At 34.5% G+C, this 25,577-nt stretch overlaps 1 protein-coding gene and 1 non-coding gene across 3 annotated transcripts in view; both read right to left on the bottom strand.

Moving 5' to 3' along the window:
• Positions 1-25,577, bottom strand: part of MAGI3 (membrane associated guanylate kinase, WW and PDZ domain containing 3) — a 218,311-nt gene that overhangs the window by 152,447 nt on the left and 40,287 nt on the right. The gene's annotated exons all lie outside the window — the stretch shown is intronic.
• Positions 14,604-14,722, bottom strand: LOC141490245 (5S ribosomal RNA). The gene has a single exon (XR_012469104.1). It is a non-coding gene; the product is annotated as a 5S ribosomal RNA (ribosomal RNA).

Below are 25,577 nucleotides of genomic sequence, written 5' to 3'. Positions count from 1 at the left end.
TCAAGAATATCTAGGGATCTAATGAAAAAAGTGCAATAGAAGGTCTCTTAGCCTTACCAGATCTAAAATTATATTACAAAGTATCAGTCATCAAAACTGTTTGGTACTGGCTAAGAAACAGAGTGGTGGATCAGTGGAATAAAGTGCAAAAGAGACAGCAGGAAACGATCATAGTAATCTGCTGTGTGATAAATCCAAAGAGTCCAGCTTCTGGAATAAAAACTCTCTCTTCAATAAAAACTGTTGGGAAAATTGGAAGTTGGTATGGCAGAAACTTGGATTAGACCAACATCTCACACCCTATACCAAGATAAGATCAAAATGGGTGCAGTATTTGGTCATAAAAAATAACATTATAAGCAAACTAGGAGATCAAGGAATAGTTTACCTGTTAGATCTACAGAAAGGGAAGCAGTTTGTGACCAAGAAAGAGATGGAGAACTTCATTAAAAACAAACTAGATAATTTTGATCACATTAAATTAAAAAGCTTTTGCACAAACAAAACCACTGTAAGCAAGATCAAAAGAAATGCAGGAAATTGGTAAACAATTTTTACAACTAGTATTTCTGACAAAGGATTCATTTCAAAAATATACAGAAAACTGAGTCAATTTTATAAAAAAAAAACAAGCCATTCCCCAATTGACAAATGATCAAAGGATATGCAGAGGCAATTTACAGATGACGAAATCAAAGTGATCCAGTCATACCCAAAACTGCTCTAAATCATTACTGATTAGAGAAATGCAAATTAAAGCAGCTCTGAGGTACCATCTCACACCTATCAGATTGACCAATATGACCAGAAAGGGCAATGTTCAATGTTGGAAAGATATGAGAATTCTGGGACACTAATACATTGTTGACGGAGCTATGAAGTCATCCAATTTTTCTGAGGAGCAATCTGGAATTATGCCCAAAGGGCAATAAAAATGTGTATCCTTTGATAGGAATACCACTACTGGGTCTATTTCCCAAGAAGATCATGAAAAGGGTAAAAGCATCGCTTGTATGAAAATATTCATAGCAGTCCTATTTGTGGTAGCAAAGAATTGGAAATTGAATGAATGTCCATCAATTGGGGATTGGCTGAACAAACTGTAGTATATGTACATATGGAACACTATTAGAGACCAAGAGGGATGGGAATTCAGAGAAGCCTGGAAGGATTTGCATGAACTAATGCTAAATGAGATGAGCAGAACCAGAACATTGTACATCCTAGCAACATGGGGGTGATGATCAACCTTAATGAACTTGGTCATTCCATCAGTGCAATAATAAGGGACAATTTTAGAGTACCTGTGATGGAAAATACCACCTGCCTTCAGAAAATGAACTGAGAAGTTTAAACAAAAACCAAAGTCTATTAGCTTCAATTTTTTTTAAAAAAAAGTATCTTATGTACAACATAATTTTGCTATATATAATATTTTATTTTCTCCACAAGATTATGATTTCTCTCCCAAAACATTCAATTTCAATCAATGGAAACAATATAAAGATTATCAGACTGCCTTTTGTGGGGGGATGAGGGAGGGAAGGGAGGGTAGGGGAAAATTGTAATATTCAAAACTTTTACAAAAAAGTGATAGGTAGCAACTACTACTGTATATAATTGGAAAACTAATAAAATATTTGAAAAAACCCAAACAATTCTCAAAAGAACTGTAAACAATTAGCTACATTACGAAAGACTTCTTCAAATCCTAAATGGTACAAATCAGAAGAAAGGCAAAGCACAAAAAAAAGCAAAACCCCAAACCAAAAACCAAACTCTGAATGTTCAACTCACACACAGATAATTGGCAAAGATGATGAAATTTAGGGAATAGTCAGTGTTAGAGAGGCTATGGAAAAATAGACACACTAATTAATACTCTGTGAGTGGGACTGTGAATTACTCTAGTCATTTAGGAAAGCAATTTAGAATTAGGCTAAAATAAGTGGCTAAAATGCCCAAACATTTTGACCCAAAGATACAGCTACTAAATATATACTTCAAGTTCAAAGACAAAAAAAAGATCCTAAACACAACAAATATTCATAGTAATATTTTTGGTTAGAAGCGGGGGGGGGGGGGGGGGGGAGCTAGGAAAAGGGGCAGAGGCGCAGTGGATAGAGCAACCGGCCCTGGAGTCAGGAGTACCTGAGTTCAACTCCGATCTCAGACACTTAATAATTACCTAGCTGTGTGGCCTTGGGCAAGCCACTTTAACCCCATTGCTTGCAAAAACTAAAAAAAAAAAGCTAGGAAAAAAATTAGGTAGATGACTGAAGAAATACATCCAATGAATTATTAGTTGAAGGTATAACATTAAGAGTATGGAATTGTATATATGATCTGACACAGGGGATCTAAGGGTAGATTTATCAAGATGTATTCCTCCCTTTACTCCCTTCTTTCTTTTTAAATATTTGTTTAGAAGGGATGGTTTGCTAGGCAGAGGTGGAATATATTCATAATTAAGGTGATGTAAAACAAAAAAAAATCAATAAAAATAAGGGGTTTTTTTTGAAAAAAGATTGGCAAGAGAGCAGGAAAATACATTTTTACCAGTTTTAATTATGCATGTGGTTAAAATGTATTGAACTGAGTAGCAAGCAAAGAAGAAAAATGAAAAAAAAAAAAGAAAAAGGTTAAATAATATCCCTTCATAGTGGATATATAACTAGTCTGAAGACAAAAATCCACTTGAGAAGCTGAAACTAGTAGAGGTAAATAAAAGATACAGTTTTAAGTAGTAGAAATAAAGACAAATTGAAAACTGAAATCCAAAACAAGTAAGCTACTATGTTGATCATTTGAGACTGGCAAGTACTGCTAATCCTAGCATTACCACTTCACATTTCTATAGTGTTTTAAGGTTTGTAATGTACTTTACAAATCTGATCTCACTGGATCCTCAAAACAACTTGGTAAAGTAGGTGCTATTAGGAAGGTCATGAAGAGACATTAAAACTGAACACAAGTCTTCCTAAGTTCAGGTTTCTATCTGCTGTGCTACCTGCTATTTCTACTTAGAGAAAACAAAATATCATTCTATGTGCTTTGTATAAATGTTTTTCCTATGATTACCATAAAATCTAATAAATAGAAACATCTTAAAGATGTGAATAAAAAAACATTAAAAGACAAGAAATTTTCTAGAAAAAATTATTTTAATAAACAAAAGCAATTTTTTCAAAAGCTTATGGCATCAAAAGGCTTACCTGCAACATATAAGTTTGTTTATAATATAACCATTAACTATAAAAAGCCTCATTCAGTAACAGAAATATTAATGCTGTCTAAACCTACTGGTATGATTGAAATAATCTTTAATATATCGACAAGAATTATTTACTATGTATCAAGCAGGATGCTAGGCACTAAGATACAAAACCAAAATATTTCTGGGTCTAAAGAAATTTAGCAAATCATATGTGAAACAACTTATGCTAAAGACAAAGTAATAAGGATTGTTTATGTATCTGAAGCCCTCCATCAAATAAATGACAATCTAAAATTTTCTATTTTACATTGCAAATGTAGGAAGCAACAAATGTAGGTGGTGTAATATACTTGAAATAGTTATTTTAAGGAAAAATTTGGTACTTTTGCAAATCTATTGATGTCAATGCCTCATCACAAAAAGTAATTGATATTAATGATGGATTTTTAATGTAAATGAAAAGGAGAATTTTATGAGCTCCTGCATTCACAAATCTAAGCTGACATTGGGGTGATTCAGTTTTATAACTACCAGTTTAAAATATGGTCCCCTATAAACTCTGGACACACTACAAACTTCACAATCATTTTTATCAAGAAATATGAATGAGGATCAATATAAGGTTTTTCAAGTTATTATAGAAAAAATGAGTGCAATAAAAATCAATCCATTAAAAGGAATTTCAGTGGTGAAATTGTGTGACAAAATGGGATCAGAGTACAGAGTACCTCTATGTTCCTATGAAAGCTACTGGCTTTCTCATTTCAAAAGAGTCTCAAAGGGTATTAAAGCTGAAGAAGAACATATTATTATCATGACTAAAGAAAATGACAAGTTCTGATTCGTCTCCAAAGATCTTTCTCTGCCTTTAAATGACTTGGGTCTCAGTTTTGGATTAGGACCTCCCATCTAGGGCTGCACTGCTAATTGCCACCAGACTTCCTCTGCTTTGCTACTTTATTGAGGACCTTCTCACCAATCTCTGCCCTGGGTGGTCTTCTACTATTAAAATGGAAGTTTCTCAAGAGCAGGGACTCTCTACTTATACTTATATTACCAGCCCTTAGGACAACACTTAGCACACAGTGAGCACTTAATGCTTTCTGACTGATTTGTAACAAAAATTTCCTTCTGAAGTGGAAGAAATATTTGGTTGCATTTTGGAAAAACTAAGCACTTAAAACACAACAATGTAACATTCCCAAATTCATCCTCTGATGCCAAAAGATATGCTGCTTTTTATATTTCTCAATTTTAAAAATCACCAGTCCTTTATGAAACATAAAGACTTGCTTACAGTCCATCACCTGATTGGTCCTCTAAAAGAAACAAGTGTTATTTCGGAATTTGCAATAGAAAACTAAGAGGTCATTAAATCAACAGGCATTTCGTTTGCATAGATTATATGCCAAACACAGAGTAAACAAAGAAAGGCAAAAACCTGGACTCTATCCTCGGGAAACTCAAGACAATATGCAAAAGACTGTTTATACAAGATACAGTGCAAAGTGGAAGAGAAACTCAGAGGGAAAATCCTGGTAGTGAGAGATGAGAGATATAGAATTCCTGCAGATAAAGGCAGAGTCTAGAAGGAAATAAGAGAAGCCAAGATGTGGAGATGAGGAGGAAGAGGAATCCAGTTGGAGAGAAAGGCAAATGGGGAAAAAGGTCATCCTTTTCCAGAATATCTAAGAAAGGGAGTATTTTGTGAAAGAAATAGCAAAGTAGGGCAGTGGAACTAAATCTCAGAGTACATGGAAAAGAGCAAAATATAAGACTGGAAAGACAGGAAGAGACCAGATGGCAGAGAGCTTCATATGCCTAGAGAACAAAGGGAGTTTGTTGAGTATAGTCAGAACATGTCTTTAGGAAAATTACATTGGCAGCTGAGTTTAGAATGAACCAGAGTGGGGAGAGACTCGAGGCAGGAAGACCAAATAGGAAGAAGGCTATTCCAAAAGTCCAAGTATGAGAAAATGAAAGGTTGCAGCAGGAGGGTGGCTATGTGAGGGGAATAAAAGGGAACGGACAGCTATCTCTTCCATATCACAGACGTTAGGAGTGTGGCACCCACATGATCTGTAAAATCCATGGTAAAACCTTTTGGCCCTCCCTTTGTATCAAAGAAGACTGAATGATCATGGTATTAAAAAACAAGACATGCTGATCCTCCACAAAACTAAACATAGAGCTCATGTGTTTCTGAGTTTTTAAACCTCTTCTGAGTCATTTGCTGGCCTTTGCACATGTTGTCTATGGCTTCCACAAAACTCCCTGAAAGTTCCCATTTAATTTTTTATGCTGACCTATGATGTATCGTGGGTCAGCATATGTGATGGGGAAATGAGATGCTTGAATAGCAGAGATGCTGACATCTGGTCTTATTCTAATGGTCAACAGACTTGTATATAATCTATTTTAATGTTAGTGCCTTGTCTATGGGAATACTCCAATTTATCCTAGATTTTTGTTTCTCTGTATGTCCAGAGCTTAGCCCAGTGGTTGGCACATACTGGTTCATAATAAATGTTTGTTGATTTATACTCCACTCAAACTTGAACCTGAAAATCTCATTTTATTTTGGTTATAGGTAAATAAAGTTTTCTCTAATTTAGGAAACAAAGCAATATATTTTACTACTGTTCATTAAGTACTGTTTTTTTTTACTTTTATACAAACATCTATCTAAATTAGAATGAGTGACAATATCAACACATTTTGAAAATATATACATCTAAAAATAAGATCAAACATCACACTATTATAAATTATTAATATGAAATTACAAAGTATTTTATAAATGAATATAAATCCATTGTTATTTTATCATACATTATGAAATAATAATTCCTTAATTGTGCATGAATAATATATCATCTAATAAAATTATTTGCATAGAATGCTTCTTAAAAAAAGTAGGAAAGAGAGTGGAATAATGTTTTTAATATTTATAAACATACTTTATTTTTTGACATTCCCTTTCCCTCTTTACCTCCCCACCATATAAAACTTGACATTGTAACCCCATAAAATACCAAGGCAGAGAATTTTTTGGAAATCCCTTTGAAAGAAGCCTATATAAATTGATTTAGAAAGGGAAGCTTATATATAAGCTGCTTTTGTTATCTTATGCCAGCAAGTCATTGGCCTCAGTTTCTTTATTTTTTCTTTAACAATTTATTTGTTTTCAAATTATATACAATAGTAATATCTACCTATCTTTTTTTTAAGATTTTGAATTTTACAATTCCCCCCTTCCCCCACCACAGAAGGCTGTCTGATAGTCTTTACATTGTTTCCATGCTATACATCGATGTAAATTGAATGTGTTATAAGAGTAAATATGAGTAAACATAAACCCCCCTCCCCCTCCCAAAAAGATGAGAGACTTCAAGAAGAGAGAGAGAGAGAGAGAGAGAGAGAGAGAGAGAGAGAGAGAGAATGTACTTCAGTCTGTGTTTAGATTCTAGAGAGTGGAATAATTTTTAAAGGGTTTGTTTCTATAAAAAAAAATTTGGAAACCACTATCCCAAGTAGTTTGTCCTCCTCTGACTATTTTCTCTCGTTATTCTCTTTCCCAAAGCAATCTATCACATGAAGGGCTGGGACTAAATAGTTTCTAAGGTCCTATAATCTCATTTACTCCAGAGTTTCAACTACTTCTATGTAGATAGCTACCAAATTCATATCTTCAATCTTATCTCCCTTTTGAGGTCAAGACTCACATCTCCAACAGCCTAAAGGTGTAACTAACAAAACATATCCAATATCAATCTTTTCATGCTCCTAAACCTGCTCCTTTTTCTGCCTTTACTACTTTGGTCAGGGATACACCAGCCTCAGTCTTGTGTGAGGTCATCATTTAAGCTCTGATTATGAAAGGTGAAGGAGAAAGTCCTCTCCAAACCTCTCACTCTGTCTTCTTTTTGCCCCACTGTCAAGTTGTTGTTATAAGAAGTATATAGGTTTTAGGGTCAGGGGTCACAGATTCAAATTCCTACACTTAACTTTGAAAACTTGGTAAACAACAACAACATATTTCTAAATTTGTCTACATATTACTACACATATATTTTAATTAGCTTGCATGTCACAATTTAATTGAGGGTCTGAAGTTAGAAAGATCTGAGTTCAAATGTGACCTCAGACATTTATTAGCTGAGTGGTTCTGGGCAAGTCACTTAACTTTGTTTGCTTCAGTTTTCTCAACTGAAAAATATGCTAGAGAAGGAATTTTTGCCAAGAAAACCTCCAAATGGGGTCACAAAGAGCCAGCTATAACTGAAATAGCTGAACAACAATATAATTTAATCTAAAATATGATGCAATTTATTATCTAATTTTTTTAAAAAGGTTATTTTTGTCCCATGAAGGATAAATTTATTTATTGTAAAACATTACTCTTAAAAACAGTAGAATACTGTTAAGATGATGCTTATTCTTTCTACGCCACAATTAAATGTTGTTAAATTCTGTTTTTGCACTTATCAGTGGGGTGAGTTTGAGCTAATTATTTGATCTCCTTGGGGCTCAGTTGCCTCAAGTATAAAATGAAAGACTTGGACTAAAATAATTTTTCACATCCCTTTCCAGCTCTAAATTTATGGTCCTAAACAAACTTTTATTTGCAACCATTTTGTGGCTGTTTCATTACTTTACCAGTAAAATAAGGTTTTACCCATTTTCTAATCATTTGCCATTTATGAAAAACATAAGTAGGAAAATTGAATATGAGCATATAATGAATAATGCCAATGGCACATAATGAATGGCTTCTGCTTGCTTTATATGTATCCTTTATCCTTATTCTTTTAATTATCATTTATTTCATCCATCAAAAACTCTCTAGAATCTTGGGGAGAAATGTAGAACTAAATTAAATTAGTCATAAAACATGTAAAGTTGCCTAATCGGATCTAATATATCTCCTGACATCCTTTATAGCTAAAATAGATCTTCTAGTAAGACAGTACATCCCACATCACAGAAGTGTTTGAAAACAGGTTTCATAACCACTTGTAGGGAATATTACAAAGGAGAATTCATATTCTAGAGCTAAACTTTCCCTAAGGTGTTTTAGATTTCAACATTTTCTCTAAAATTCTGGTTCTATGACTCTGAGATTACCAGTTTACAAATAACCTTTTCTTTAATGTTCTTCTAAAATGCACTCAAGTTTTCTAATTTTGTGTAATATAATCAACACATTAATTTTCACACTCTAAGTGGATTTGCAAAAATGTGGGAAATCAAGGAACTTTATGGATTTATTTCTTTTTGGTTGTTGCTCCATGGCTCTTATATCCCTACTGTAGGAAACTATTCCAGGTAAGGAAATGAATTCTTTTTACAATTTAAAAAAAATTAATAAAAAGCATTTATTTTCTTTTCCTTTCACCTCAATAAAATCCTTGAAACAAATCTGCTCAGTACAGCAAAACAAATCCCCATATGGAGCCATATCCAAAGATGCCTGTGTCATTCAGCATATTGTTAAACCACTGATGGTTGGGAGGCTTCTTCATCATTCTTCATTGGTCCTCTGGAATCATGGCTGATCAGAGTTGATCATATTATAATTGCATTGATCAGAGTTCTTATGTCTTTCAAAGTGGTTTCTTTTTTACAATGAAGCTGCAAATATATAAACCATTCTCCTAGCTCTGCTTACTTTACTTTGCATCAGTTCTCTTAAGTCTTCCAAGACTTTCATCATTTCTGAGTTTGGCAGTATTGCATCATACACCATAATTTTTTATGCATTCCTCAACTGATACTCCCATCCCAATCCCCCCAAGTCTTTAGTTTCAAGTTTTTTTTTTTATTACTGCTAAGAGCTTTTATAAATATTTGGGTATATCTGGAACCTTTTCTTTTTTTTCATGTATATGAAGTATCCCTGGATCAAAGTTATAGGTTAGTAACTTTAGAGGTACAATTCCAAATTGCTTTCCAAAATAGCCAGCCCAATTCATAACTGATCAATCTGTTTTCTTGCAGCTGTTCCAAAATTTGTCATTTTCCTTTTTTGCTAACTTAGCAGATCTCATGGATGTGAAGTAGAAGCTCAAAGTTGTTTTTAATTTTCATTTCTCTAATTATTAGTGATGTGAAACATTTTTTATATGACTATTGAGTTACGAATGATTCTTTAGAGTGATTCTGCTCAAAAGTTCTTATTTGTATAAATCTGAATTAAATCCTTAAATATCTTGGAAATGAGACCTTTGTCAAAAGTTGTTGCAAACACCTCTTCTTAAACAATTGTTTCCTTTATAATCTAATAATTCCCTTCTAGGGCACTGATTTTGTTTGTGCGAAAACTTTATTTTTATGCAATCAAAATTGTCCATTTTCTCTTTTGTTTGGTCATGAATTCTTCCTTTTCCCTTAGATCTGAAAGATAATTTCTTCTTTGATCCTCTAGTTCATTTGTGATGTGTCTTTCTACATCTTCAGTCATGTATTCATTTACTGGTATATGGTGTGAGATGTGGGTCTATGCCTAATTAAATTGTGAGTTCTTTGAGGACAAGAATTTTTTTGCTTCTCTTGCTGTCCTCGGCACAGCACACAGAATCAGCATACAGTGAGTAAGTGCTTAATAAATGATTACTGATTGATTAATTTCAGCTAAAATACTTTCTAATTTTTGCTGAGGGTAGGGATGGTTTGACTTCATTTATATCCTGAGTAGTCTAACACATTGCAAGTATGTAATAAACACTTGCTGATTTGCTTGCTGCCTTGAAATAGTGAGTCCTTCTCATAATAGAAGGGGTCATGGAGGTTTATAGAACCCTAGGCTATAAGAATAATTTGGTCCTATATTACTAATCTTTTACACTGACCAACCTATTTTTTTAAGTAGTACCAAATATCTTTTAAAAATTATTATTGTTGGGCAGCTAGGTGGCGCAGTGGATAAAGCACCAGCCCAGGAGTCAGGAGTACCTGGGTTCAAATCTGATCTCAGACACACTTAAAAATTACCTAGCTGTGTGGCCTTGGGCAAGCTACTTAACTCCATTTGCCTTGCAAAAAAACACAAAACCCTAAAAATTATTATTGTTTAGTATAGTTTGAGATCTGGAAATTTTAGGTTCCCTTTCTTACCTTTCCCTCAAATTTTCCCTTTAGATACTTAATCTTTTGTTTCTCCAGAAGAATTTCATTACTATTTCTTAAATAGTTCTATAATCTTTTGGCAGGATGATGGTATACTACTAGATAAGTAAATTAATTTAGATAGCATTATTATTTATCATATTAGCTTATTATATATACCCTGAACAAGTAATGTGTTCAATTATTTATGCAACACATCTTACCAATGCACTTTTTTTTTTTTTTTTTTTTACAATTTTCAGTCTTAAAGAACTGGGCACTGAGAAGTGAGGTAACTTGTGTTGGGATCGTGATCAAAAGCGAAATTTGAACCTATGTCTTCCCAATTCAATTTCTACTTGCTATTCCATGCTGCCTCTCAGAAAGGCAGAGATTAAAAAAAAAAGGCAGAGATAAAAAAAGGCAGAGATAGGACTCATATTCAATATTCTTTTTAAATGAATTTATGCTTTTCTTTACGTCTAATCTCAATGGGAAGTATAAATAGTAAATTTAAGAAAGCAGTAAAAAAGAATAATATTAATTTAGTCTGTGGTCTAATTTTCCAAAGAAAAATGGCTGGTAACAGTGCCAGATTACATAGTGGGTACTTAATAAGTATTTGTTCATGAAAATAGCTCCTTTGATTTTTCTATTTCAATGAATGTCACAGAAGATGATTATACTTGACTGATTTCTAAGTGGCTGAATGGATTAATGACTCTTATTTCCTTTGCATAATCATTACAACCTTATTGTTTTCATTATTATGCATCACAGTGTCCTTACAAATAAGTATCACTTTACACCATTTAGAAATTTAATAATGCTTAAAATTTTAACATATCCTTTTATTACATCTGTTCACTATATAGGCTCACATACTCAAATACAGGAGGTACAGATTGGGAATAAATTGAGGCAAGAAAATTGTGTTATTTTGCAAAAAGGAAACATACAAAAATAAGAATAAATGAGATTTCACATGATTCTACACAGGTAGGAAAGATCTTGGAGGTCACTTCATTTAAAATAAATAGTACTGGGGCCTTCTACTTACTCCATCCTGCAGCTACCAATCCATCCTCCTGATGCCTTTGAGGTCACAGAACCAATCTGACTATTAGCCTCCTGCTCCTTCATCTCACTTTTCCAATTAAGTGGAAATGTGAAGGTCATGGATATGAAAGAGCTCTCCTACACAGACAAACATATCAGCAAGAGAGAAATGAAAAAAAATAAAATGAAGTTCCTCCATCCAATCAAGAACATAAACAAATGCAACCAGAATCAGTTCATACCACAGAAACAAACTATGAACAGTACAAATTTGGGTGAATAGGTGAAGCTTGCACATACTGATAAAGGAACCTGGCCAGGAAATATGAGTAAACAGAAGAAAATACCAAAACCAGAAGAAAGCAGCAAAAACATCAAAAAAGATGTGGAAAAAATAAGGATTAAAATTAATCTAAGAAATATAACCATGAAAGGGATCTTTATTCATATTTATAATTCATGTAAAATTAGACATCATACATGTCATTTGTAAGAATTTGTGCTAAATGCTTTTTACAAATATTATATCATATCATTTAATCTTTACAACAACCCTAAGAATTTACAGTTGAGAAAATTGAGGCAGATTGAGGTTAAATGACTTGCCCAGCTACTAAGTTTTGGAGGCTAATTTGAACTCAGGTCTTCTTGAATCCAGGTCTTGTGGTGTCACCTGGATGTTTATAAAGTCTATCAGAAAGTAAAAGGCTATTATTTTTTATTAAACTTAGCTAAACAGAGCTTTGATTGCCATCAAACTCTGTAATGCCATGGATGGGAGGTATTTTGACTTCCTTAGTAAAGTGAATAGAGCCAGACTTTAGTCAGAATTCCTGGGTTCAAGTTCCCCTACTGACACAAACTAGCTATGAAGTCCTACACAAATCACAATTAACCAGACAACTCTGTAAGACTCAACTGAGGGGACAGTTATCAATATTCATATTTAGGGTGTTTGCACACAAAATGTGTCTGGCACAATGAAATAATTTTTTGTCCAGGAAAAAAATTAATGAAAAGTCCAAATATAGTTGCTTGAAATGACAATTATTTATGCCAATTAATGCCAAGTCCATTTATACAATTTCACTACTACACAGATTAAACCCTCTGGTTTCTAACACAATATATTTAACAATTGCTGAATAACTAAAATGGAATATATGAACTAGACCAACTAAAATAATTATATTCTCTTTCTTTTAAATTTTTTTACCAATTACATGCACATTTTTTTTAAAATTTTGAATTCTAAATTCTTTCCCTCCCCTCTGCTCACTGAGAAAGCAATGTGTGATATATATATATATATATATATATATATATATATATATATATATCTGAAAGAGAGAGAGAGTGCCATGTAAAACATAACATATATCATATCAGACTCCATTAGTTCTTGCTCTGGATAGCATTTTTTCACCCCAAGTCCTTTGGAATTGTCTTGGATCATTGTATTGATCAGGATAGCTAAGTCATTCACTGTTGAACTACATACAATATTGCAGTTACTTTATTCAAAGATTTACTTGCTCTGTTTATTTCATTTTATATCAGTACCTACTAGTCTTCCCAGGTTTTTTCAGAAATCATCCTGCTCATTTTTTATAGCACAAGTGAATTCTATTACAATCATACTATAACTGTGTTCACATAGTTAGCAAGTAGATTCCCAAATATTTTAGACTGACTAGTTATTTTAAATGGAATTTCTTTTTCTCTTCTTACTTTGTTGGTAACATATGTAAATGTTGATGAATTATGTTGGTTATTTTATATCCTACAACTTGGTTAATTATTTCAACTAGTTTCTTAGTTGATTCTCCAAGTATACCATCATATATCATTAGCAAAGAGTGGGCCAGTTTGATTTATTTTTCCTCTTATTGCTATAGTTCTACTATAAATTAAATAATTTGTGATATTAATAATTAATTAAATAATAGTGATTATTAATAGTGATAATAATAAGCATCCTTGCTTCACTCCTGATCTCATCCTTGCTTCACTCCTGATCTTCTTGGAAAAGCTAGTTTAACCTCATTAATAGAGAATGCTTGCTGATGGTTTTTAGATTAGATACTATTTATCATTTTAAGAAAAGAACCAATGCCTTCTAGCGTTTTCAATAAGGATGGGTGTTATATTTTGCCAAATGCCTTTTTTGCATTTATTGAGATAATCATATAATTTCTTTTGGTTTTGCTACTGTTATGGCCAATTATGCTTATAGTTTTCCCAATGTTGAACCAGTCCTTTATCCTGGAATAAGTCCCACCTGGTCATACATAATCTTTGTGACCATATTGCTATAATCCCCTTGCTAGTCTTCCATTTAATTTTTTTCCATTAATATTCATTAGAGAAATTGATCTATAGGTTTGTTTGTTTTTTGCTTTTTGCAATTCCTGGTTTAGGTATCAGCATCATATAATTAAAGGAACTGAAGGTCTCCTGTTTTGCCTAGTTTTTCAAATAGTTACCTAAGTATTTGGTAGATTTCACTTGTGAATTCATTTGGTCCTGGGAGCTTTTCTTAGGGAACTCATTTATGGCTTGGTCAATTTCTTTTTCTAATTTCAATGATTTTAGTATTCTAATTTGTCTTCTTAATTGGATCAATTTATATTTTTGTAAATATTCATCCATTTTACTTTATCTCTTCTTAATTTTTCCAAGTCAGTTGTTCTTCCAATGTGATATTTCATATTTCCTTCTATTTTTTCCTTTTTTGGATTCTGTTTCATTATTTCTTTATGTCCCATGGGAGTCAGCAGCTTCCACTTTCCCAATTCAAATTTTTACAGTATTATTTTTTTTGCGAGGCAATGGGGGTTAAGTGACTTGTCCAAGGTCACACAGCTGGGTAATTATTAAGTGTCTGAGACCAAATTTGAACTCAGGTCCTCCTGACTCCAGGGCTGGTACTCTATCCACTGCGCCACCTAACTGCCCCTACAATATTATCTTTTTCAAGGAGCCCTTGTACCTCCTTTCCCCTTTGGTTATTTCTACTTCTTTAAAAGGTTCTTTCTTCAGTGGATTTCTGTGGCTCCTTTTTTTTAGTTTTTTTTTTTTTTTGTAAGGCAACGGGGTTAAGTGGCTTGCCCAAGGCCACACAGCTAGGTAATTATTAAGTGTCTGAGACCGGATTTGAACTCAGGTACTCCTGACTCCAGGGCCAATGCTCTATCCACTGTGCCACCTAGCTGCCCCAAGCCTACAGCACCTGGTATTCCCAGGCGGTCTCCCATTCAAGTACTATCCAGGCCTGACCCTGCTTAGCGTCTGAGATCAGACGAGATCAGGTGTGTTCAGGGTGGTATGGCCATAGACTCTATGGCTCTTTACCATTTGGCCTACACAATTTAAGAAGATATTTTCTCTGGTGTGTGTGTGTGTGTGTGTGTGTGTGTGTGTATTCCCTTTACCAAACTGTTAATTCTTTTTTCATGTTTTTCTTGCATCATTCTCATTTCCTTTCCCTATTTTACTTTTGATTTTTACAATTCTTTTAGAGTGCTTCCAGAAATTCTTTTTGGGTCTGAGATCAATTCACATTGCTGCCTTCTTCTAAGTTTGTGTCCTGATCTTCCCTGTCATCAAAATGGGTTTCTTTGCTCAGGCTCTTTTCTTGTTGTTTGCTTGTTTTTTCCAGTATACTTCCTGATTTTATGTTAAGATTGAGTTTTGCTTTTGGGTTGGAGGAGGCACTGTTACAAACTTCAGCTTTTTCATGCTATTTTTTTTTTCAGAGCTAGTTCTAGGCACCTGTTTGTTTTCAGTTTTTCCAAGGTGGTATGATTCTAAAGAGGTGTGTTCACTGTGTCCTGGTCTCTGTTCTGTGAGTAAGCACAAGCACAAGCACTCTTTTACCATCCTGAAACTGTGACCACTGCTAATGCTCCTCTGTGTGACCCAGAGCCACATATAATTAATGCAATAGAATCCTACACTTAGTACCAGCAAAGAGTTTCCTAAAATCTCATTCTGATCAGTTGTCTGACTCCCTTACTGATGTCAGTTCAGTCATCTCCAAAGTCTACTACTAGCTTACTGGTATGTGAATTGTGCTCTATTCTCAGTGAGTGAGACAAACCTTTCCTGCTGATCTTTTAAATTGCCTTCATCTGCAAAATTATTTAACCTTGTTGGTTCTGTCACTCCAGACTTCATTTGGAGGCATTATTTTAATGTTGTTTGGAGGGAAATTGAAGAGATTTAAAATAAATTCTGCCATTTTGGCCACTAAGTAATTCTATTTTCAATCAAAAAATATTAGACAGGACTGCTTTTGCCTAAAATACTACACAGAAACTTTTTTTTTTTAATTTCAAAGTAAATACCTAATTAATCTCAAACTGAAGTATGATACAAATAACAAATGACATACATGATACCCAAGAATTAAAAATATACTAATAAACTTACTCCATAAGATTAACCTCTTGGGGGGGGGGGTGGAGCCAAGATGGTGACAGGAGAAGAGCTTCTCTTGGGTCTTTATAATACTTCAAAAATCATAAAATCATGACTCTAACTAAATTTTCAAGAGACAGAACCCACAGAAAGATCCAGTGAGGCAATTCTCCAGAACAAGGTAACCTGGAAAATAGTGGAAAGGCTCTGCTCCATGGGGTTAGAGGGGTGGCCTGCCAGAGTGAAGGAACTTCAGCCTCCAGAAGGCAGCCCCGGGGCGCCTGGGAGCTGACTCACTGCAGAGGGGGCAGTTTCCTGACCTACACGGGGGGGGGGGTGGGGTGTGGGGGGGGGCATCAGGCACAACTTGGAAAATCAGCGGGGGACCTCTGCCAGAGCAAGCGCCTGAAGCCCAGCCCTCAGGACAGTCAATGAGCAGCAGTGGCAGCTGCAGCCCAGATCCAGGAAAAGGAAGCAGGCAGAGTGGGCAAGCAGGGCCCCCAGCCCCAGGCAATGCAGCCTTGAGTGATCAGCCCACCAAAGATAGGGGAGTGGAGAGAGAGGTTTGACCTCTAAATCTGGAATGGGACTCTGGGGCTCTGACCACATTTATATCCTGATCACAGTCTGGGCCTCCCATAGGACAGCAGCCCCCCCCCCCCCCAGCCCTGTGGCAGAGGGGTGCACTTGTGGTCATTCACAGACCAGGAAGGAAGACAGAGCTCCACACATGGAGATCCTTGTGTCTGTGTGTGTGTGTGGGGGGTGTCCCAATAATACTCAAAGGCTCAGGAAGCACCCCCAAACCAGGCACAGACTAGGGAAATGAGTAAACAGAGAAAAAAGAGTAACACCATTGAGAAATACATTGTCTATGATCCCAGGGACAAACAAAATACTCAATCTGAAGATGAGAAAGTACAAGCTTCTGCATCTAAAGACTCCAAGAAAAATGAAAATTGGGCTCAGGCTATGACAGAGATCAAGAAAAATTTTGAAAATCAAGTAAGGGAGATAGAAGAAAAATTGGGGAAAAAAGTGAGAGAGATGCAGGATAAACATAAAAAAAGAAGTCAGCAGCCAAGGTGATCCAAAAAAATGCTGAAGAAAATAATAAGTTAAAAACCAGCATAAATCAAATGGATAAAACACTTCAAAAAGTTATTGAGGAGAAGAATGCTTTAAAAAGCAGAATTAGCCAGATGGAAAAAGAGATAAGAAAGCTCTCTGAGGAAAACAAATCCTTCAGATGTAGAACGGAGCTAAAAGAAGCTGTTGACTTTATAAGAAGTCAAGATACAATACTTCAACACCAAGAGAATGAAAAATTAGAAGAAAATGTGAAACTATCATTGAGAAAGCAACTGATCTGGAAACCAGATTCAGGAAAGATAATTTAAAAATTACTGGGATACTTGAAAAGTCATGATCAGGAAAAGAGCCTTGACATCATTTTTAAAGAATTCCTACAGGAAAATTGCCCAGATATCCTAGAAGCAGAGGGCAAAATAGAAATTGAGAGAATCCACTGATCTCCTCCAGAAAGAGATCCAAAAAAAACAACCCCCAGGAATATTATAGCCAAGTTCAATAACTCCCAAGTCAAAGAGAAAGTATTACAAGCAGCCAGAAGAATACAATTCAAATATCGTGGAGCTGCAGTCAGGATTACCCAGGACTTAGCAGCAACTACATTAAGGGCTCGTAGGGCTTGGAATTTAATATTCCAGAAGGCAAAAGAGCTCAGAATGCAACTGAGAACCCAGCAAAACTGAACATCCTCTTCCAGGGGAAAAGATGGGCTTTCAATGAACCAGGGGCAATGAACCAGGGGAATTTCAATTGTTCCTGTTGAAACAATCAGAGCTGAACAGACAGTTTGATCTTCAAATACAGGACTCAGGTGAAGCATAGAGAGTGTAGGAAAAGGAAAAAATATGAGGGTCTTAATGATGATGAACTGCATGTATTCCTGCATAGAAAAATGATACTGATAATACTCAAATGAAACTTCTCATTTAATAGAGCAGGTAGAAAGAGCCTTTATAGATGAAGTACAGGAGAGAGCTGAATTTGAAGATTATGTTTACTCTTGAACAAGAATATTTTAGTAATATATAAAAAAATCATTTGTACAAAAAAACCAAAAAATTAAAAAAAATTTTTTATGATATCTCACAAGCAACCTATACTCAAAAGAAAACTCATTAACTTTCTGCATAAATTTGGCTGTTTTTAACTCTCTTACTTTTATTGAAGGAATAGCATATTTGTAACCATCCAGGTTTAGAAGTAAAGAGTCATCTTCAATTTTTCATTGACTTCATTCCCAATATATCACATATCCATTCTGTCTCTTCAATACATCTACTTGCACACAACTACCTTAATTCAAATCCTCATCACATTTTACCAGGTCAATCTGAATAGTCTACTTAATGTTATCATTGCCTTCTTCAATTCATTCTCCACACAGCTCCCAAATTGATGAACCTAAACATTAGCAGAGTTGGTCATATCTTTACTGACTTTAGGTTAACATATAAACCCCCTCTCCTGGGCAACTAAAGCTTTTCAGAAGTTTTGACTGATTACATACTTTTCCTCATATACTACAATTCATCCAGGCTGGCTTCTATCTCCTAATGAAGTATCTTTTAGCTGTCCCTTATGCCTGGAAAGCTCTCCCTCCTCATCTTTGCCTTTTGGACTTTTGAGATCCACTTAAGGTTCAGCTCAAATATCAACGCTTCCAAGAGGCATGCTTTGATTCCCCAGATGTTTTCCACCTCACTCCCATGCTTATTTGGCATTTATACAGGATTTACTCATCCATGAGCATGTCCTTTTTCCATGGCAAGATGTAAACACTTTGGGAAAAGAAACATAGAAGAGTAAGGCTTTTAATAAAAATAGTTAAATGAGGAGGAGGCAGTTTAAAGGAAAGCTGAGTTTGAAGTGCTGGGTTGGGGTGTATTCAATTGTCCTGTAAGCTAACTAGAAATGTGGATGCGAGGCTGAGGAGAGAGGTTGGCACGAAAGAAAGTTAAGAGCTGAAAAACTTGTGAGCAATATACCACACTAGGTGTTTTAAAATGATAGCTAAGAGACCTGGTCCCTTCTAGTAGCATTCTTTGAGTCACATCAGAGAAGCTCTATTAGGTCTTATTCAATTCATTAAATGCTTACTAGGTATCTGCTGTACATAGTATATGAGGCTCTGGCCAGGGGAGAAACAAGATTTATATAAGGCACAGGCCCTCCTTTTGAGGAGTTAAAAGTGGGGGGGGGGGGGGAAAAGAAACCAAGTGTAGGAAGAGGCGAGGAATCAAGTGCTATGGGATTTCCTTATTCCTGTTTTATGACACTGGTACAATTTCTCTAAATCTCAGAATCATCTTATCCTCCTCTCTTACTCTTATCCCCCACATCCAATTTCCAAATTCTGTCAATTCAATCTCCAGAGCATCTTGTCATTTCCCTTTGCTACAACTGTAGTTGAAGTCCCAGTTGAAACAGTTCCCAACCTGGCTACTGCTAGTCTCTTCCATCTCTAATGTAAAACTACACATGGCTATCAGATTAATGATCTTAAAAAGTAGACCTGATCACTTTCTGTCCAAAATACTTTCAATGACTATACAAATGCTTTAGTCCAGAATTCAAGGCTTTTCACCATCTGGACTTCAATCCATCAGATTAGACCCATCTCTAATGATTCTTTTACAAACATTTTATGCTTGCCATCACTTTGCTTATAGGACTACAACTACTGATGGTAGTAATGATGACGATAATAATGACAATATGACAGCCAACATTCATATGCTTGCTATCACAGTGCTTACAGTCCTTTAATAACTAGCAAAGTTCTTGACAGAGGTTCTCTCATTTGATCCTTACAACAACTCTGTTGAATAAGGGCTACTAATATCTCCATATTACAGATGAGGAAACTGAGGCTGAGACAATTTAAGGTCCAGGGTCACAAACTATTACATGAACTTGAAAGAAATTACTTGTTTAGATAGTTATAGTTAACTGAAGTCAACTAAGTAACTACTAACAATTATTATTTACAAGTCCAAAGTATTCTCCCAGGACACAAATTGGGATATTTTTAATATAATGAAAATTATTCAATCTTAATGCTCTCACCTTAAAAACTATTACTATTATTAATAATAATACTTTAATGAGGGCAAAAACATTTTCTACTAACAAATAAAACATTTAAAAATGTTTATTGTATGCTTATCTCATCTTTCTAACTGAGTACATTTTATTATATATACATTATAGTATATAATAATAAAGGCATATTATTTAGAAATATATATTTATTAGGGTACATGCTTTTACTAATAAGGATGTGTGATTTTAAGAGTTAGAAGAACAATATCTTCTCAGAGGACATTAAAGGCAATTTTAACTCCTCAATTTTACCTAAGTCTGTCTACTCTCAGAATCCAAGCTAAATTATAATTTAAAATAAAGGAAAAGCAAACTTCCTCTGTGATAACAAGTGCAGCACCAGAGGAGATGACTCACAGGGACAGACCCAAGACCAGCTGTCTGGCACAAAAAGGTGTAAACAAAGGTATTTTATGTTCTTCGTTCCTCTACACAGCCATGGCTCCTTAAGAACTATGTTTACTTTCCCCAAAACAGAATACTATCCTATTCTGCATTATAGTTACTATCTGGTATTGTGAATTTGTGTGCATCACCTCTGCTAAAGTTTAAGTTCCAGAAGGCTTAGACCACTTTTTTACATGTGTTAAATATTATATGATAGTTGAACATGATTATTTCAATCAGTCTGAAATAAAAAATAAAGAAATAAGCACAATTGATAGCGTTCCCTGAGCCAACTTGATTCTGGCAAACAGCTCTTTGAAAGTTAAAGGGGTGGCTAGGTGGTGAAGTGGATAGAGCACTGGTCCTGGAGTCAGGAGTATCTGAGTTCAAATCCAGCCTCAGTCATTTAATAATTACCTAGCTGTGTGACCTTGGGCAAGCCACTTAACCCCACTGCCTAAAAAAAAAAAAGTTAAAGAAGACAATTTTAATGGTCAACTCTTGATTGAATGGGATAATTAGCATGGGAATAAAAGGAATAGGAAAAATTCACACCAAAAAGTTCAACCCTAGCCATTAATTTCAGGTTTGACCTGTACCAAACTTTTTTGGCAGTCAAAATAAAATTTATTAAGGGCCTTCTAATATGCCAAGTAAAGGGATTTAACTAAAGTAAATCTTACAAAGGAATAAGTAGGAAATCAACTGCAAAAGCTTAAATTAAGATTCTTGTGTTTCTCCTTTGTATAAGAAAAACACCACTCCCTAGGAGCCCAAAAAAGTTCACCAAATGCCTATCAATAGATAAATAAAACACTTAGTTTACACTTAGAGCTACACTAGACCTTCTCTGGTAGACAAAAGAATTAGTAACAAACACATTTCCTGTTCTTGGGAGTTAGTTCAGAAAGACTGAATCCATGCAATGTGAAGCATGTTACACAGTTACATATCAGCACGTGCAAATTAATATGGCCAACATGAAACTTTTTCTACTTAGACCCTTCCTGATACTCAGCAGTAACTCCCACTGCCCTCTGTCTCCACTTTATTACTCCTAAGGTTAAATAGGACCACAAAGTGCAAAGGGTGTGGTGATGACGCTCCCTTCCAGCCTAACCCTAGTCCAGGAAGACCTATCTGGGCAGGCTGAACAGCCATCTCCCTCACCTCAGGAAATCTAAAACAATAAAGTGCATTTAAATATGAGATTATCTCTACTTTGGTGTTTAGGTTAATCCTACTTTCAAAACCTGCTGGTCAAGTCCTCAGAAAGTCAAGACCATAATTTCACTTTAAAAAAGGTGGGTGCTAGGGAGATCAGAAATGTTGCTTCTTAAGGTTTTTGAGTTGTTTTTGAGTTTTTGGTCAGGTATAAAATAGAAACAAGATCTGTGAGAATATAAAGAAAAGGAGTAAAAAGAGTGAGGCAGTGGCATCAATCATCAAAAGTTTCTGGAAGTACATTTAAAATCTGGAGAAGAAGCTATACACATGTATAGGAACACACAGGATGGCAGAAAAAAAGGAAGTGAGAATAAGTGACTTCTCAATCTGGTTTCATTATCAAAGGAAATAATGTCTGCTAGGATGGGGTTCAAGTAAACTGAGAAAGAAAAGTCTGTTCTGAAGCTCAAAGAACTCTCTACGGGCGGCTAGGTGGTGTAGTGGATAAAGCACTGGCCTTGGAGGAGTCAGGAGTATTTGGGTTCAAATCCAGTCTCAGACACTTAATAATTACCTAGCTGTGTGGCCTTGGGCAAGCCACTTAACCCTGTTTGCCTTGCAAAAACCTAAAAAAAAAAAAAAGAAAAAAGAACTCTCTAGAGTTCTGAGAAGTTAGTGATTTGCTCAAAGTCACATAGCCAGCAACAGGACTAGAACCCAAATATTGCAGGCTCAAAGTTAGTTCTGTTCCTTTTCAAGTTCTGTGATACCAAGTCATCAGAAATCAGCCAAAATTTTAGCACAAAAAAAGTGAATATTAGATGCTAATAATTTAATTTTTTTAAACTTATAAAAATGATAGCTTAAATATACAATGGTCACAGATTTTGATAAAAATTTAAATAATCATTAAAAATTTGGTGTTGATTATATTTTAGCTACTAATCTATCTGGGTTTATTGAGAAACTAAAATAAGAAATTCTGACATTTTTATACCTCATAAAATAAGTTCTCATACAGGAAAATTTTTTTAAAAAAGCAAGAAATATGTACTTTAATCTTATAGTTTTGAAATGTTAATGTGCATTTAGTCTTAGTGATAATATTTCAGTTTTCCTGTGGTCAATTGGAAATGTAACTTAACTGTATAGGGTAGAAAAGCAATCTGCGCAACAGGACAGCTACAAATTTAAAGCTCAGTGTTAAGGAGTTTAGTCAGTATCTCAACAGAACCTTTCTGATCCAATCTCTCTCCAGATACATCTTCAAAATGACACAGTTTTAAGTACAGGCTTAAGTTATTAACATGAAAGTAATCAGCATTTCCTTTCCAAACAGTAATTAGCTTATTTGCAGACTTTTTCAAAAAAGAAATAAGTAGTTGGCCAAATGAAAATGTTTGAATAAAGCTAAACAAAACTCAAAATTCACCAACATAAGAATATTTGCATTTAAGCAAGAAGTCTGGACCTTTAATTTTTTTTCCTAAAGGTTACTTAGATGGGAGAAAGAATATATGAAAATACTCAAGAACTGTTATTCATACTAAAATCAAATCTATGTTAATAATTAACACTTCATCTTAAAATGCCTATAAAGCTGAACTGGAAAACTTCACTGGATAGGCAAAAATCAGAGAATTCATAAAAGTGTCACCTTGTACTTTCACTGAATTTAATATTAATTAATGAGGGAGGAAACTTATTACCTTCCATTGTAGCACATTCTATTTTTGGAAAGCTCACTTTCTAGAAATGTTACCTTTCTAGGAATCTTAAAAACAGACAGAAATTTCTTCCCGTGTTCTTCACCATAACAAAATTTAAAAAATGAGGAAAAAATTAGATTATCTTGCATTTTAGTGACTTTTTATTCCTAAATCACTTTTAGTTTAGGATCATAAAAATAGCTTACATAACTCTTCTCTTAAAATCATACTTGGTATAATTAAATGTATAGTTTACTTAAAAACAAAATTTTACTCACTGGTGTAGAGAGCAGTGGCCCTGGAGTCAGGAGGACTTGAGTTCAAATGTGGCCTCAGACACTTAATAATTGCCTAGCTGTGTGACCTTGGGCAAGTCACTTAATCCCACTGGCTTAAATAAATAAAATTTAAAAAAAAATTTACTCACTGAAATTACTCTGAATGTTTTAGTAGTTTGTTAAAAGTGAGACTAAAAGCTGCTGATCCTCTCATTTGTTACAATAACAATTTCCCCTACAGCATAAGAAATGGGAGAAAAGTAAAATTCATATAGAAATTATAAATTAATTATTCAACAACATTTATTAAATGCCACCAGGCACTGTCCTAAGCTGGTGATACTGGTACAAATAATGAAACAACCTTTAGTTATTATAAGCTTATATTTTAATAGGGGAAGCAACAACATATGTACATATATAAATATAGTGAATAAATCCAAAGAAAATAAATATAAATACTAATAGCTATTATTTCTATAAGAGTACTTTACACATGTTACCTCATTTGAGCTCCACAAATACCAGCCAATAGATGTCATTATTATTATGTTAACTAAACAGATAAGGAAACTGAGGCTAAAAGAAGTTCAGTGACCTGCCCAAGGGTCATACAATCCTTTTATGTGAAGCAGAATTTTAATTCAGATTTCCATCTCTGAGTTCAACTTAAAATACAGGAAGTATCTGAGAATCTTTCACTTTCCTTCATCATCCTTAGGTCAAGCTGTTATTGAACCTTACCTATCTTAACTAGACTGATTATCATGAGATCATCACCAGTAAGAATAAATTCGAAACCACAATGGCTTAGAGAACTGGCCAGAATTTGTTCTACTGGTCTTTTAAAATCTAGGCTTTGCTGTGTGGCCTTGGGCAAGCCACTTAACTCCATTTGCCTTGCAAAAAAAAAAATCTAGGCTTTGGAGATTTCAATGGAAGAGGACATCAAATGATTATAGAAATGGGAGGGAAGTCACCTCCAAATAAATATGCTTGCTTATATTTATTTCCCACATACAGCTACTAAGCTTTTAACTTTCAAATATGAGTATGAGGAAACAAAATACTACCAAATTTTCTCTTCTATCTCATTTCAGGCAAACTTACTTATCACCTACTGCTATTTGTAAAAACAGCAATTTAAAAAAAAATCATTTGGAAATCCTCATCTCATTTCAAAGATATATCCTGCCAGGCATTATTTTGACCCTTGAAGACAGCTAAAAAAACCAATATAGTTTTACACACACACACACCTTGAAAACATTAGAAACCATCACTATATCATAGGAAAATTATAATTTTTAAAAATGTTTTTTGGGGTATTTGATATACTTTACTGTGTCAAGTAAGTACAGGAAAATAATTCAGAAAGGAAGAAAAAGGAAGAGCCAAATTCATTGAATAAATTAGTAAATAAATGATTGGCACTGGTAAATGTTATCTAATAATCTCAATTTCTAATCTTTCAGTATTAATAGATTTTTATAATTAATCATGTTCAGACTTATGAAAACTGAAAGATTAGCTAAGTTGCTGAGTTGTTACCATAACAAAAGGACCAATTTCTTTGCCCTACAGCAAAAGATAAGAATAAGAAATAGGAGAAAAGCAAATGTAAGGGTCTTCCCATCATGCTGCAAGAGACCCACATTGGGTGGGACTACTAATTTTTTTTTCCTTTGTAAACCACATCTGAAAAATATCTTTGTAATATCAAGTTGGAGATGCTGCCTTTTTTAAATAATTCCAAATTATAGACAGACATAACAGCAATACTAAAAATAGTTATCATCCTACCTTTGAATAATAATTGCTAGCATTTATGTAGTATTGTAAAGTTAGCAAAGTACTTTGTTACTTTATTTTATCTTCACAACAAACCCATAAGGGTTTTATTATTTCTTCTTCGTATTTTAGAGATGAGGTTAAGTGGTTGCTCAGGGTGTTCCCAAACCCAAATCCAGTGCTCTAAACACTTCCCAACCCCAATGCCTCCAGGAGATTTACAGATGCCTGAGTTACAAACAAAAG

Source organism: Macrotis lagotis, chromosome 5, assembly GCF_037893015.1.
Source record: "Macrotis lagotis isolate mMagLag1 chromosome 5, bilby.v1.9.chrom.fasta, whole genome shotgun sequence".
Classification (NCBI taxonomy): Eukaryota; Metazoa; Chordata; class Mammalia; order Peramelemorphia; family Peramelidae; genus Macrotis; species Macrotis lagotis.
This window is presented reverse-complemented; position numbering and strand designations above follow the sequence as displayed.